General features: G+C 53.6%; 1 protein-coding gene across 1 annotated transcript in view; it reads left to right on the forward strand.

Annotated features, from left to right (window-relative positions):
* The first annotated feature begins 218 nt into the window (after window positions 1–218).
* The window catches only part of LOC116942486 (uncharacterized), a 43,271-nt gene continuing 27,854 nt past the window's right edge, over window positions 219–15,635 (forward strand). The window contains exons 1-2 of the mRNA XM_076066982.1: window positions 219–312; window positions 3,585–3,726. The gene's annotated coding sequence lies outside the window, so the exon portion shown is untranslated. The remainder of the gene's footprint in view (window positions 313–3,584; window positions 3,727–15,635) is intronic.

Genomic DNA, 15,635 nt, shown 5'->3' on the forward strand with positions numbered 1-15,635 from the left:
TAACGTCGTTGGCGAGTGATACCCAAACCGGTGCTGACCATCACACTTTCACCAACCCGCCCTGACAAGCTGAGTAAAGTATGGTCAAAGAACCCCTACAACCACTGCCGCGTATGGAGAACCTTCATCCAGCAAAGGATCGACACCGGGCTAATTTATTATTATTATAATTATTTATTTACATTACGTTGCAGCTGCCGCGGGCATCCAGGCTGCGCATCAACACACGGGCGAGTAGAAATCCGCGGCAGCAGCAGCAATAGCAACACGTGACAGGGCCGCGCTGCGCAGGAACTGCTGACGAGTGCGCAGGTAACGGAGGGCGCAGTTGGGGTGATGGTGGGGATGGTTGTGATGGTTGGAAGGAGCTGTTGGGGATGATAGTAATGCTGATGATGGTGGGGATGACGATGTTGATGGTGGTGAGAGTGGTGATTGATGCTGATGGTCGTACTGTTTGGTGATGATAAATGGGAGGATGGTGATGTTGACTGATGTTTATTATGAAAGCGCTACTGTATACCGTGATGTTGACAATGGACAGAATGATGTTGGTGATCGGTGTTTATGCATGTTATGATGTTGTTGGTCTTTAACGAGGATAACGGTCAATTAAAGTAAATGATGACGGCACTATTAAGTGATGTTCTTGTCAAGATGATGTTGATTATTAATAGGATGATGAAGGTTAACTGTGTTGATGATGATTGTTTATTATGATACAGTAGTCTATATTGATGATGATAATTAGTTTAGTGATTTCGTTGATAATGCTCATGACGATGTTCATGTCGACGAAAGACAATGGGTGTATTCGAGTCAATAGATGATGACAGCCATGCTGATGATGACAGTGATGAAGTCCATGATGATGATGAGGATTGTTAATGGTTCATATCAGGATTAGATAACGTCCCTGGCGCGAGCCAATCACGTGACTCCCTCCCTTGTTGGGCAACGGTGGGGGAATGGGGGGGGGCACTGTGGAGGGGGAGGGGCTATCGCAGGCTACGCCACGTGACCCCAATGCGTGTTCCCGCTGTTGTTTGCTGCTGCGGAGAAGTTTCGGGGGTGGTGGTGTGGTGGTGGTGGGGGCAGTAGGGGCTGGGGTGGGGCTAAGAGTAGTGGGCGTGGACTTGGTTTGTTTACAACTCGGCTCTGACAGAGAGGCTGGGCAGTGCCACTTTAGTGCAGGGGGTGTTTGGCCCAAGAATCATTGAAGCAGATAAACACAGCATGCTGCGCCATAGGTTGTCGGGGCAACCGGTGTTAGCGAGCACCTATTAAGGGGCCCGTAACACCGCCGTCCGCGGCGCACGAGCGGGTAGTGTTATGGCCAGAACCACTCCACGGCCGTCTTTGTCTCCCTCGGTGCTGATGAGTGATTTATACATAGACCAGGTACTCAATTGAGGGCTGAGACGACCTAGTGGAAGCACAGGACTGGTTCTGATATGAATCACCGCTAATGTGAGCCGTGGTCGGGTTCGTAGCGCAGTGCTTTAGCGACTGCGCCATCGCTTTCGCACTGACACACGCACCGACACACCCACACTGACACACACACACCCACACTGACACACACACACCCACACTGACACATACACCCACACTGACACATACACCCACACTGACACACACACCCACACTGACACATACACCCACACTGACACACACACACCCACACTGACACACACCCACACTGACACACACACACCCACACTGACACACACCCACACTGACACATACACCCACACTGACACACACCCACACTGACACACACACACCCACACTGACACACACACACACTGACACACACCCACACTGACACACACCCACACTGACACACACACCCACACTGACACACACACACCGACACACCCACACTGACACATGGGAACTCGGGTCGCCAGGTTCGTAGCGCAGCGCGCTAACCGCCACACGACCGCTCCCCACCCACAAAGACACACACACATAAAGACACACACACAGACATACACCCACAAAGATACACACATAAAGACACGCACACATAAAGACACACACATAAAGACACACACAGACATACACACAAAGACACACACACACAAAGACACACAGACATACACACACAAATACATACACACACAAAGACACACACACACAAAGACACACACATACAAAGACACACACACAGACATACACCCACAAAGATATACACACAGACATACAAACACAACCTGACTCTCCCTCAGCCATACAAAAGACAAATCCCCCTTATAGACTTAACAGACTGTTGTGGCAAGTGCTGTTAGCGAGAAGCACATGTAAAGGCCTGGATGGCCAGTACTATGCGCGGCTGTCACTGTCTCCCCGGTGACGATGTTTACACATCGCACCAGGGCACTCATTTGAGGCTGAGTCGACCTAGGAGAATGCCCAGATAATCGTCGCGCGCGCGCACCTAAACACGCAGCAGCGGCGCTTCGTAAACACGCGCAGTGGTTCTCACTGCACAGAAACCCACGGTGTGGGGGGGGTGTTGGGGGGAGGGGGGGTGGAGGTGGATTCGGGGGATGGGGGGGAGGGATGCGGAGAGCGCGTGGCACCACCTGCGCAGTCGCTATCAAGTAACGCGGTACCCACCGCCACCACTGCATCTCATCAGGGTCATTCTAGGCAACCAGAGCTGCCTCAGGAGCGAGGCGGAGAGGTGGGGCGATGGGGCTGTCTCTGCGCCTCCTGAGTGTGTCTCTGTGTCTCCTGAGTGTGTCTCTGTGTCTCCTGGGTGTGTCTCTGTGTCTCCTGGGTGTGTCTCTGCGCCTCCTGAGTGTGTCTCTGTGTCTCCTGAGTGTGTCTCTGTGTCTCCTGGGTGTGTCTCCTGGGTGTGTCTCTGTGTCTCCTGGGTGTGTCTCCTGGGTGTTTCGGTGTGTGCGGTGTGGGGGGGTGTGGAGCGGTAATGTAGTGGTGAGCGCACTGCGCTGCGAACCCGGCGATTCCGAGTTCCGTTCAAGTTCACGGCCAAGAACAGTGTCGAATGATTGAACCTGTCCTGGGCGTCCCCTAGGTCGACTCAGCTTTAAATTAGTACTTGGTGCGGTATCATCACTGGGGATACAAAGGCGGGCGAGCGTGGTGTTGGTCACCCCACGTGCGCCGGTCCGGCCTAAAGAGGCGCTTCCTAACAGTACTTGCCCCGACAGTCCATGTAGACTACACGGGGGATCTTTGTTTTGTTTGAGTGTGCATGGGTATGTGTCCGTGTGTGCGCTTAAATGTGCGTATGTGCGTGTGTTTGCGCGCATGGGTGTGTGCGCGAGTCCGTGAGTGTGTATGTGCGTATGTGGCAGGGAGGGAGCTGTGTGAATAGAGATGGGGGGGGAGCCCCCACGGGGGGGGAGCCCCCACGGGGAGGCGACACCCCGCTGGATTCCCTCTCCCTCTGCAGGGGTGTACACACACGGGGGGGGGGGGGCACGGGAGAGAGGGGACGGACGAATCGGAAATACATCTGCGCCATGTCTTCTCCTCCTCCTCCCCCTGCTCCTCCTCCCCGCGTGTTATTTTTATTTTATTTTTATTCCTTCCTGCTCGACCGCCACGAGGTGTCGACTGCCAGGAGTTGCGCAGATGTCATGCGGCAGGCACCACGCGGAGCCGCGCACAGACCCGGCTCTCCCGACTTGAACCTTCGCTTCCTTGCCCTGCCCCCCCCCCCCCATTCATCATCATCAGCAAGCACCGCAGGTAAGGCCCCCCTTGAAATAATAGTTGGGAACGGAGCGCGCGGGGTTTTTGTGGTGGTTGGATTGGCGGTGGTGGCGATGGTAGTGGTGGTGTGATGCGGTCTGGTTGGTACTGTGATGGCAAGGAGAGCTGCTTGCGGAATAACCGGATGCTCTGCGCGTTCTTAGTTTGCGTGGTGGCCAGGAGATGGTAGTGCAGAAAAAGCGGATTCTTAAATCCGTCTGTGCGGAGCTTCTTTGACTGTGTATATATGTACGCGTGCATAGTCCGCGATGTGTTATGAAACCCAGGCACCCCCCTTGTGTGTGCGTGGAGAGATGCTCTCCGGCTAACTCCGGGTTCCCGAACTCGCGCGGTGCCAAAACAAACGGCATTGACCCAACAACATCCCAATCAGGCGGCGGCCGAAGCAGCAGCAGCAGCAGCCTCTTGCGAAGGAGGTTCGAGACTCGGCGAATAAAGAAGTGCGTCATGGCTGTTTTCTATTTGAGCTGCGTCAGAGGTGGGGCAGAAGTGCCGGGGCCAGAGAGCGGCGCACTCCGCTCACACGGCTTTGTCGATGAATCGACGCGATTGATAATGATCCAAGTCGTTTCAACAATGACATGACGTGTTGGTGGGGGGGGGGGGGCACAAGTTCCGTCCCCCGGAGAGAGGAGACGGAGCGAAAGATCGTTAGATCTTCACCCAACAGTGGATAGATCATGGCTTGTGATGATGGAGGATGACGAGGGGAAGGGTTTGTGTTTGTGTTCGGACTGTGTTGTGTATGCGTGTCCTGTTGTGTGTATCCACTTGTGTGTGTGTACACGTGTGTGTACACGTGTGTGTGTTTGTTGTGTGTGGCGAGCGGTGGCGCAGTTAGCGGGCTGAGCTGCGAACCCGGCAGAATTCGATTTCCGCTCACGGCCACCCAACGCCAGTGACGACGATGATCTGAACCAAGTCATGGACGTGCCTTCGGTAGACTCGGCCTCAAATGAGTACCGAGCGCGATGTGTAAAATGATCGTCACGAGGGAGACAAAGGCGGCCGAGCGTGGATTCTGGTCATACCACTCGCCCCTCGCGTGCCGTGCCGGCCTTCAGAGGTGCTACTCGCTAACAGCACTTGCCTCAACATTGTGTTATGTCTGTACGGGGGATCTTTGTCTTTGTGTACACTATTCATGGATGTAGATACACAGTCATGTGTATGTACATACATGAATAGTTAGCACATATGCACAGTATACACACGCGCGCGCGGTTGTATATATGTAAAGATATGTGCAAGGGAGACGAGAAAGGGAGAACGGAGAGTCGGGGAGACGAGGAGACGAGGAGGCAGGGCGAGGGCACAGTGAGGGAGGTTGCCAGCTCGCATTATGAAAATCACCGCCGCCCGCGCGGACGTTAAAGCGTCTGTGCCAACGCGTGACAACACGTGCTAACTCCCTCCACATCCCCCAAGAGCTCCCCTCTCTCCATCTCCCTCCACATCCCTCCAGCTCACTCCAGCTCCCTTTCTTTCCCAACTCCCTCCAGGTCCCTCTTGATCACTATCATCGTCTTCCTTCATTGATTTGCTTATGCATTCTGATTTAGTCGGATTCATGTATGGGTTAATTCATCATGGTTATTTCTATTTTATGATTGTGATTCCTTCTGATCCATCCATTCATCGTTTCGATTAATTAATTTGATTTCTTTGATGCTTTCGATTAACTCTGACCCAATCATTCCTTATTCTTTTTTCGTTAAGATTCACCCATTCACTTGTTTCATTCACTATTATTCCTACAACACTTAATAACAAACTTCCCAAACAGAAGGGTTAAACTTCCCCATTCATTTGCGCATTCCTTCTGATTCATTATCTATCAATTTATTGACGTTTTGGGCTATGATCCCTTCGCAGAGCACAGATAAGATGCAGAACGATTCATACCTCGATGCCATAAAACAGATTTAATTTCAATAAACTTGTCAAGATTAAATTTTATATGTAACCAATGACTGCCCAACAAAAACATTCATTTCGGCTCTGAAGCTAATATGGATACATTCCAGCGCTGAGAATTACAAATATCGGTTTGACCGTGATATAAAAGTCACTCCTCTTATATGGCAGGGCGAGTGACAAAGTGCTGCCCTCGACCGTGAGTGGACGAGAGAGCATTTGAATAATGGATATCGGAGGTAGCACTGTAGTTTCCGCTTCCGCAGGCCTCTAACATGCGATGTTGCACTTCTCTGTGAGAGTTCCGAATGGATTCTTTGTCTCGTGATAATAGTCATAACAATATTTGGGTTCATATATTAGCGTTGTCCATACAAATTACATCTCTTACAATCGCTGATGAGGAACCCACAGACGAGCTGGAAGGCAGCAGCTAGGCGGTGAGCCGGCGTGACCAACAATTGCCCCGGGCAGCTCTGCAGTCCTCTACATGTGAAGATGCTTTCAGCCAATGCGCGTTCATACATGTGGGAGGAGACTGAAGCACGCAGAGAAGCCCCATGCGTGCAAGGGGCATGAAGCCATTCGCGCAATTGGGGTAACATTTTGGGGGGGGGGGGGAAATTACAAAAATGTGTAGCTTAAATAAACATCGCATTGGAGCAGTTCGCACTACCAGAGACTGTATACATTCCGTCCTGAGTCAGTGGCGGTGGAAATTCCACATTCCCACGGCGGGGAGCGGTCGACCCAAACGGACGACCGTGGCTGTTGACGTCGCAACAGATGAGTGGTTGTGATCCTCGTTTTATCGACCACGCCCTCACCGAGGAGAGATGATGATTGGTTCGAATCTATGAACCCACAACCCTTGTTAACAACCGGTTGGATGCTGACTCGGCGACTTATCCAAATCCGCGTGAGTGCAGGGAGGCGGGCGGGTGGATGGAGGGTGGGGGGAGAATTGGGGGACGGGGCGGTGCTGTGCTGGATGATTGACAAATCGATTCGTGAGAATATTCTTTATAACCTGCCGGTTAACGATAGCTCATGACATTATTGTCCACAATCAATCCACTGCTGGGTTAATGAAGGCTTCCTCAAGCCGTCGCCATCTCCCCACGCGTCTGTGATGTGACGATCCTCAAAGGGCCAGTGCACGAGCTGATTCCATCTCTCCATCTCCTCGGTGTGCATCCACTGGGATGCGTTCCATCGCTTGGCTACCAGTCCGTTACAATTCTTGACCAGTGGCCGTTGGGGTTGACCCAATAATAAAGCGAACGTGAAGGGGGTTCACCTGTTCATGAACGCGTCGCTGATGTTGGCTCGCGCTTCGGAAAGTGATGTGGTTCCAAGTGTTCAGGTTCGTTTGATTAACCAGGTGAGAATAAACTCGGGAGACCGGAATCGAGTCTCGTTTGCAAGCGTCGCCTGGCTCTCTCGTCACAATGGCAAACAGAAAAACAAGTACTGGAGGAGTTTCTCCCCTGGGTGAAAATTAACGGAATTGCTGCGGAATTTAAACAAAAATAACGATTTGGAATTTAGCTTTTTGAATAATTGTTCAGTTCATAAATGTAGACGCTTGCGTTCTGTAATCTGATTATCTCCCACGATTCGTCGTTCAGCTGATGATGCTGCTGCCACTATAGCCTGCTGATGATTATTATGCTGCTGATAGAACTACTGCCGCCGCTGCTGTTAATAACGATGATCATCCTATAGACTGGACATACTCGTGCATCGAATCGTCCAAACATCCCAAAGTAGCAGCACCCTCCTGAAATGGAGTCTTGAGACTCTGTGAGGCTTTCCTGTGTGAATAAAGGGCATTCATGTTGACCACGTGTCAGGGCATAATATGCCCTGACACGTGAGCCAGATATAGATCAGGTCAAAGTTGGGGTTAGGAGTTAATGATAAACTGGTGGTGAGAGATGGGGCCAGAGAAGGAGTTGTTGCTTAGGGATAGATTTGGGGTTGGGGTTACAAGTAGGGTTGAGTTAGGGGCAAGGTTTAGGTTGGGGTTAGGGGTAATAGAGCTGCGGTTATGTTGTTAACCTGAGGTTAGTGTTCGCTTCATGGATAGCATTGAGGTTAGGATTATGGTTAGTGGTAGGAATAGAGTTCGGACCCGCGTTAGAAATAGAGGTCGAGGGTTAGTGTTAAGAATTTGGCCAGCGTTAGGATTCGGGCGAGAGTTAGGGTTAGGGATAGAGCGAGCTCAGTGTTTGGCCGGGAATCTGTTTTTCACAGTCCCAGTGTTTTCCAACACGCAGCACCACGTGGAGACTTTCCCAGCACAGGGGGAACGTCTCAAATACGTTTCCCAGAAACATCGGAGTCCATAAGAAGTATTTGCCAGAGTCTTTACGAGAACACACATATAACAAAAATAATTACAAGGTTTCCCCCGCGTAGCCTCCAAAGACTGTTGGGGCAAGTGCTGTTAGAGACCAGCTACGAATGCTAGCACGGTGCGTAAGGGGGTGGTGTGGCTAACACACCAGGCCCGGCCTACTTTGTCTCCCCGGTGCCAATTACTTGTACACCGCACCAGTTGCTCATTTGAGGCTGAGTCGACCTAGAGGGAGACCCATGACCAGTTCACAAATATTCCTCGCCAGTGTTGGCTGTGAGGGTGAATCGAACTCGGGTCTCTGGGTTCGTCGTGCAGTGTTCTACCCACTACGATACCACTCCCCACACAGATAACACACACACTCACACATTGGAGTGTCTGGCAGGTATGATAATGCTGGCCTTTGATACATTGAGAACAGGGTCATTTAGCTTGTCTCGGTAATTGGCTAATTGATTACACTCTGCGTGGGTAAATGAAGCAGTGCGGTTGGTGTTGTTTTATTCACTCACTGGTGTCACTCACGTGCCACGAGATGAGCAGGGGGAGGACGCCTCTTTGCGCGGCCCTCGTCGCAAGCTGTGCACCTCCGTGTGTCGATGTGCGCGCGTCTTACTAAAGGGGTGTGCACGAGGGGTCTGAAGGTGAGGTGCGGGAGGTTAAAAGGGGGTATGGAGAGGAGGGGTGTTTTAGGGGTCTGGAGGGGGCTTTTATGGGTTCTCTTAGGCGGACTGAAGGGTTTTACAGATCTGACTGTATAATAGGGGTCTAAAGGGATGTTTGAGAGGTCTGAAGGTGGTGTTTTGGGGGTCTCTAGGGGTGTGTGAAGGCATCTACAGGAGGTGGGGTGACTTGATTGAGGAGTGTTTTACGGGGTCTGTAGGGGTGTTTTACGGGGTTTGTTCTGGATGAGTCAGCACCAGGAGCTGTCCCCTTGCCCACTCACAAGCTCCATTCGAGAAACCAAGTGATGTGAGTTGTTGTAGATCATCAGCAGCAACAATAGGAACAACATCAGTAGCATCATCAGTATTAGCACCATCATCTTCATCAGCAGCATTACCATCATCAGCAGCAGCAAGGACATCAGCAGCACCACAATCGTAAATGGCATCAGCAGCAATAGCAATATCAGCAGCAGCAGTAAGCGTATCATCATAATCGGCGGCAGTAGTACTAGCAGTAGCAGCGTCGTCTTTGTTCTATCCACTGCTGGATGATTGCTTGCTTGTGTCCTCGCCTGGCCCTGTGGGTCCCCGGTCGCCACGTGGCTCTACCCGCGCTGTTACCCGAGTCGCCCTCGTCGCCTCGCCAGCCGCGTGATGGACGCGCCGCGCTCTTAATTGGTTTAATTAGGGGGAGGGGCGGGGGGGGCAAAGTGGGGGGCAGCTTCTAATCCTACGGGAGGATTGAGATGAATGCCACGTGATGCTTTGACTCTCCCGGTGATTGATAATGACTTCATAATGGTAACACGTGATGATGATGATTGAATATTGATATTGTTGCTAATGATCATTCCAAAAGTATGTAGATGATGCTGATAATGATTACGAATACATGATTGCAAATACATTGATGACAATGATTGTTATGAGGATGACAAAGAGAAATCGATTATGATAATTACTATGATTATGATAATCAAACATATAGTGGTGATAATTATTGATAACAATGTTACCTCGATCATACGTCGATGATGGTACCTAGAAATGACGATGACCTAGGAATGATGATCCCTCAATGATTGCCTAGAAATGATACCTCGACGATGATGACCCAGAAATTATGATAGCTCGATGAGGATGATGATGTTGCTACTGCCAACGAAACTCGAGCACGATTTGACAGACTTTTTTCCCCTCATCTCGAGACTGAAAAAATACATCCGTGGCCACATTGAGAGGGAGGGAGGGAATGGAGGTTGGAGGGAGGGAAGGGAGGAGGAAGGAGAGCGAGTGGGGGAGGTTGGAGGGAGGGGAGTGAGGGGCGGGGTGGATGGAGGAATGTGCGAAGGTGGGAGGGGGGAAGGAAAAAAGGGGAGGGATGAGGGAGGGGAGAAGGGGGAGCAGCAGGGAAGGGCGCGTCTCGCGCAGTGCCCAAGAGGGGCGGGGGAGGGGGGTGGAGGGGCGGGGTGGCGGTGCCCTCTTTCCCGGGTAATGGATGCGAGAGTTCACATGAGGAGATATCTTCCCTCTCGCGGCTATAGGGTGAGGATGAATAGACGAGAGTGAGGAGGAGGAGGGGGGGTCTGAGTGGCATTGAGGGCACCGTCACTGATGTAGGCGGTGGTGGTGATGGTGTGGATTTTCCTGTCAGTAACATCACCATCATCCATTTATCATATCGTCAACATCATGAGCAGCAGACGCCACCTTGAGTTTTCACCCTCACCACTCTCAACTACCTCACCACCCTCACCATCCTCACCACCCTCACCCACCCTCACCACTCTCACCCATCCTCAACACCCTCACCCATCCTCACCACCCTCACCCATCCTCACCACCCTCACCCACCCTAAACCCATCCTCACCACCCTCACCCACCCTCACCACCCTCACCCATCCTCACCACCCTCACCCATCCTCACCACCCTCACCCACCCTCACCACCCTTACCCATCCTCACCACCCTCACCCACCCTTACCACCCTCACCCATCCTCACCACCCTCACCCATCCTCACCACCCTCACCCATCCTCACCACCCTCACCCACCCTCACCACCCTCACCCATCCTCAACACCCTCACCCACCCTCACCACCCTCACCCATCCTCACCACCCTCACCCATCTTCACCACCCTCACCCATCCTCACCACCCTCACCCATCTTCACCCTCACCCACCCTCACCACCCTCACCCACCCTCACCACCCTCATCCACCCTCACCACCCTCACCCATCTTCACCACCCTCACCCATCTTCACCACCCTCACCTATCTTCACCACCCTCACCATCCTCACCCACCCTCACCACCCTCACCATCCTCACCATCCTCACCACCACGTGACTCTGCGCATTCTGCTGCCTCGGGTTCCGAATCCGCATACGGAGCGGCGCGGCCACGTGACGCGCGCGCCCGTGGGGTCAGCGAGTTCGTATCCTGCCTCTCCCTCCCACTCTCGCCCTCCACACTCCGTCTCTCCGCCTGATCTCTCCTTACCTCTCTCTACCCTCTTTTTTAGTCTCTTGGTCTCCACTCTCTTGCCTATCCTCTCTTCTCTTACGCCTCTCCATGATCTCCCTTCTCACGTCTTTATTCTCTCTCTGTGTGCTTTCCACCCTGTTTCTTCCGTGTCATTCTTCTCTCCCTTCTACTCGCTCCATGTCTCCCTCTCTGGCTGCAGTAACTCTTTCTCTGCACCACGGGCGTGTGCGCTTGTTCGTGTCTGGATGTACACACGGTGTGTAGTAAACGTCAGCGCTGGGAGACAAAGGCAGCCAGGCGTGGCACTGGCCAGGCCACTCCCTGGTGCCCCATGCCAGGTCTTCATAGGTGCTCGCTAATAGCACTTGAGCGGGGGCAGGTGAGGTGAGGGCCAGGCGAGAGCAGGTGGGAATGAGGTGAGGCAGGTGAGGATGAGATGACGACCGGTCAGGTGATGTGAGGTGCGTGCGGGTGAGGTCAAAGATGACATCACGTGTGTCCAGGTGTGTGGGGGATAAAGGGGAGTGGAGAGATGAATGGGAGGTCGGTGGGGGGGTGTCTGGTTACAGGGATTCGTGTGTGTGTGTCCTACGCAGATGCCCTTTTTGCCAGTCTGTGCTGCGGATTGCGTGTGCCACGTATGTGCCGATGTGTGTGCCAGCGTATGCCAGCGTATTGCGAGTTTGTGCGACTGTGCCCCAACGTGTGCCAGCTCATCCTGGTATACGTGCCGGTTTACGTGGCAGGTCGTATGACAATTTGTGTGCCAGTTTTTACGCAGCAGTTTATGCGCCAGTGGATGCGAGTCGTGCGCCAGCTTGCGCATCGCTTTCCTTGCCAGTTCCGTGCGCCAAATTATGCGGCAATTTCTGTGCCAGTCCATTCGCCTCGCCGCTGTCTGCGGACCGAGTTCGCACTGGCAAATCTGTAGACAGCGAGGGGCGCGTGGGGGGGTGTCGAGACGGGGTCACCGGGGTCAGAATGGGGTCATCTGCTCCCACCGCCCCTCCACCGATCCTCCCCACCGAGTTCTCAGACGGAACCCCGAGTCCGAGACTCGGGTGGCGGCAGGGAGGGCGAATTTCGGAGCAGGATAACACCACACTTCGAGTGGTTTTAGAAACACACAATACCCACAAGACATGGATACCACGACACGCGCACAGTAGCCTCACAAAGATCTCCCCCCCCCCGTTAGTCGCAACAGACTGTTGGGGCCAGCGGTTTTAGCGAGCACTTATTGAAGGCCGGTACTGCACACGAGGGGGTGAGTAGCCTACACCAACCCCGGCCGTCTTTGTCTCCTCTGTGCTGATGTTGTAAGCACCGCACCAGGTACTCATTCAAGGCTAAGTCGACCTAGGGGAGTCCCAGGACCGGTTTAGATAACCGTCGTGAGCAGGAATCGAACTCGTGACCACTGCGCTACCACTCCCCACTCGCATACGCATCTCCGCTCTCCTCTCCACGCTCTCCCCCTCCCCGCTCTCCCCCTCCCCGCTCTCTCCTCCCCGCTCTCCACTCTCCCCTCCCCGCTCTCCCCCTCCCCGCTCTCCCCCTCCCCGCTCTCCCCCTCCCCTCCCCGCTCTCTCCTCCCCGCTCTCCACTCTCCCCTCCCCGCTCTCTCCCTCCCCACTCTCTCCCTCCCTCCCCGCTCTCCACCACCCCTCTCCACTGGCGACGTCATCTCTCACTCGCCGCGGTCGTCATGGAAACGGGATAAAAAATATATGCGTGGACCCGCTCACCCCTCTCCTCCCTCGCTCCGCCCCCTCGCCTCTGCCCCCGCCCCTTTCTCCCCAAGCCCCACCCCGTCTCCGACCCTCGCCCATAAAACACCTTGACACAACAAACCGCTGCTCGCCACTGAGAGGTGGTGACGTCGCCACAGCCCTCTTGTGCCAGGCTAGGTCCACCTGGAGGCCACTTGAAGTGTGGAAGGCCCCGCTGCTGGCAGGAGGTCACGGGACAGACCGAGGTGCTCATGGCTTGACTGCCTGAAATGACTTGACAGACCTGTGCCCCCCACCGTGACAACTTGCTGAGATTTATCCGCCCGGCGCTCCGCTCGTTGTTGTGAGCGTCGCTCCTCTCTCCTCCGTTGTTGTTGGAGGGCGACTGCCTCCAACTGCCCGGTAGCGTCCTTCACGAGTCTCCTCCATTGAGGCCAATCTTGACACCGCTGGTAACAGTCATCGGCAAGTCCTCTCAGCTCCACATCCACCTCTTCTGCATCAAAACAGATACACACACACAAAGATCCCCCCCGTAACATTCAGCAGCCTGTTGAGAAAATGCTGTTAGCTGGCACCCCCTATAAAGGCCGGCATGGCACACGAGGGGTGAGTGGCCAGCACCACGCCCGGCCGTCTTTATCTCCCCAGTGCTGATGTTGGCGTACCAGGTAACTGTACTTATTTAAGTCCGAGTCTACCTAGGCGAGTCCCAGAATCGGTTAAAATATTTACTATTGGTCGTTAGCGGGAATCAACACACATTTAAATACACACACAGGCACACTCAGACGCGCTCACACACAGGCACACTCAGACACACAGTCACGCTCAGACACACACTCACACGCACAGTCACACAGACGCACTCACACAAAGTCACACTCAGACGCACTCACACGCACAGTCACACTTAGACGCACTCATACTAAGTCACACTCAGACGCACTCACACACAGGCACACTCACACGCACTCACACACACAGTCACACTCAGACGCACTCACACACAGTCACACTCAGACGCACTCACACACACAGTCACACTCAGACGCACTCACACAGTCACACTCAGACGTACTCACACAGACGCACTCACACAGACACACTCAGACGCACTCACACACAGGCACACTCACACACACTCACACACAGGCACACTCAGACGCACTCTCGCTCATTAAATCGCAATGAGCTCTCTCCAATCTCCTCTGCCACCCGCCCCCAACCCACCCACCTCACGCGAACCCCATCGACAGTGATCACGGAAGCACTCCCCTGCGGCCCGAAAGGGACCCTCCGTGGGAGGGCTTCTCTCCATCCCTCCTGGGTCCCCACCTCGCCCACACCTTCCCCCCCCCCCGGGAACCCCGGCCACTCCTGCGTAAGCCTCAATGTTCACCCGAGTGGTGATTCAATACGGTTCATAACCACGCCTTCGATTTACCCAGGAAAGCCTCGCCGAGTCTCAAGATATTTTCACGAGGGTGCCGCTACACTGGGATGCTCGGCTGTGAAACTCCACGAATGCGAATTTTCAGCTTCACCTGTGGGTGGGGGGGACTCGGTGGAACCCGCTGCATATACGTGGCACACAAAGCTCCGCACAGATAGAGTCAAGAATCCGTCTCCAGCTGGCCGTGCGTGTGGCGCACGCCTGCGAGGTTAACATTTTGGAGGCGGGGGTTGGTTGATTACGCGGAGGTAAAAGTGTGCTGGTGACCAGTAAAAGTCAGTACAGCAAGTAGGCTTGTGGCATCTGCATGGATAGACTGCATTGTTGGGGTTTCTCCGGGTGCTCCGGCCCCCTCCGATATGCCAAAACAAAAATATCAAAAAATTCACTGACCCAAATTTCTTATGCAAGGACCCTCTTGAGAATGTGTCTTGAGACTCGGTGAGGCGAGGCTGGGTATGATCATTATTAAGGGTGTATATATGTTTGCCATTGTGTGTGTCTTGTGTGTGTGGCGGTTTGCAGACTGCACTATGAACCCGGGCATTCTTGAGTTCAGTTCCCGGCGACAGTGAGCATGAGAGACACGTGATTACTAAACTCCTGCCCCACTCACCCCACCACTCCTTACCGGATTGGTGTTGTATCATGAAAACGGCTTGAGGCGTTCATCCAGCAATGGATCGACAAAGGGATGTAAATTACCGTTGTGCCAGGGTGTGCGTGTGTCTGCGTATATCTATTTGTGGGGAGCGGTATTTCAGTGGTCAGCACACTGCACTACGAAACCAGCGACCCGAGTTAGACTCCCGCTCATGGCCACCAACACCAGTGACGATTATCCAATCCGATCCTGGGCTTCCCCTAGGTGTGTAAACATCAGCACTGGGGAGACAAAGACGGCCGGGTGGTGATGGCCACCCACCTTCGCGTGCCGTGCCAGCCTTCATAGGTGCTGCTTCTCGCTAACAGCACTTGCCCGAATAGTCTGTTCAGGCTGTACGGGGGATCTTTGTGTCATTAATTATTTATTTCCTGTGCCCTGCGTCGCTGTGGAGTGGATGTGCGCGTGCGTGGAGGAGACGGTGTCCTCAATTGACCCTGCATGCACACGCATACAAAGACAAAGATCCCCCGTATAGCCTTAACAGACGGTTGGGGCAAGTGCTGTTAGCGAGCACCTATGAAGGCCGGCACGGCAAACGAGGGGGTGGGTGGCCAACACCACGCCCGGCCGCCTTTGTCTCCCTAGTGGCG

Source organism: Petromyzon marinus, chromosome 14 (assembly GCF_048934315.1).
Source record: "Petromyzon marinus isolate PM22_M1 ecotype Great Lakes invasive population chromosome 14, UKy_Petmar_22M1.pri1.0, whole genome shotgun sequence".
NCBI classification, from domain to species: domain Eukaryota; kingdom Metazoa; phylum Chordata; class Hyperoartia; order Petromyzontiformes; family Petromyzontidae; genus Petromyzon; species Petromyzon marinus.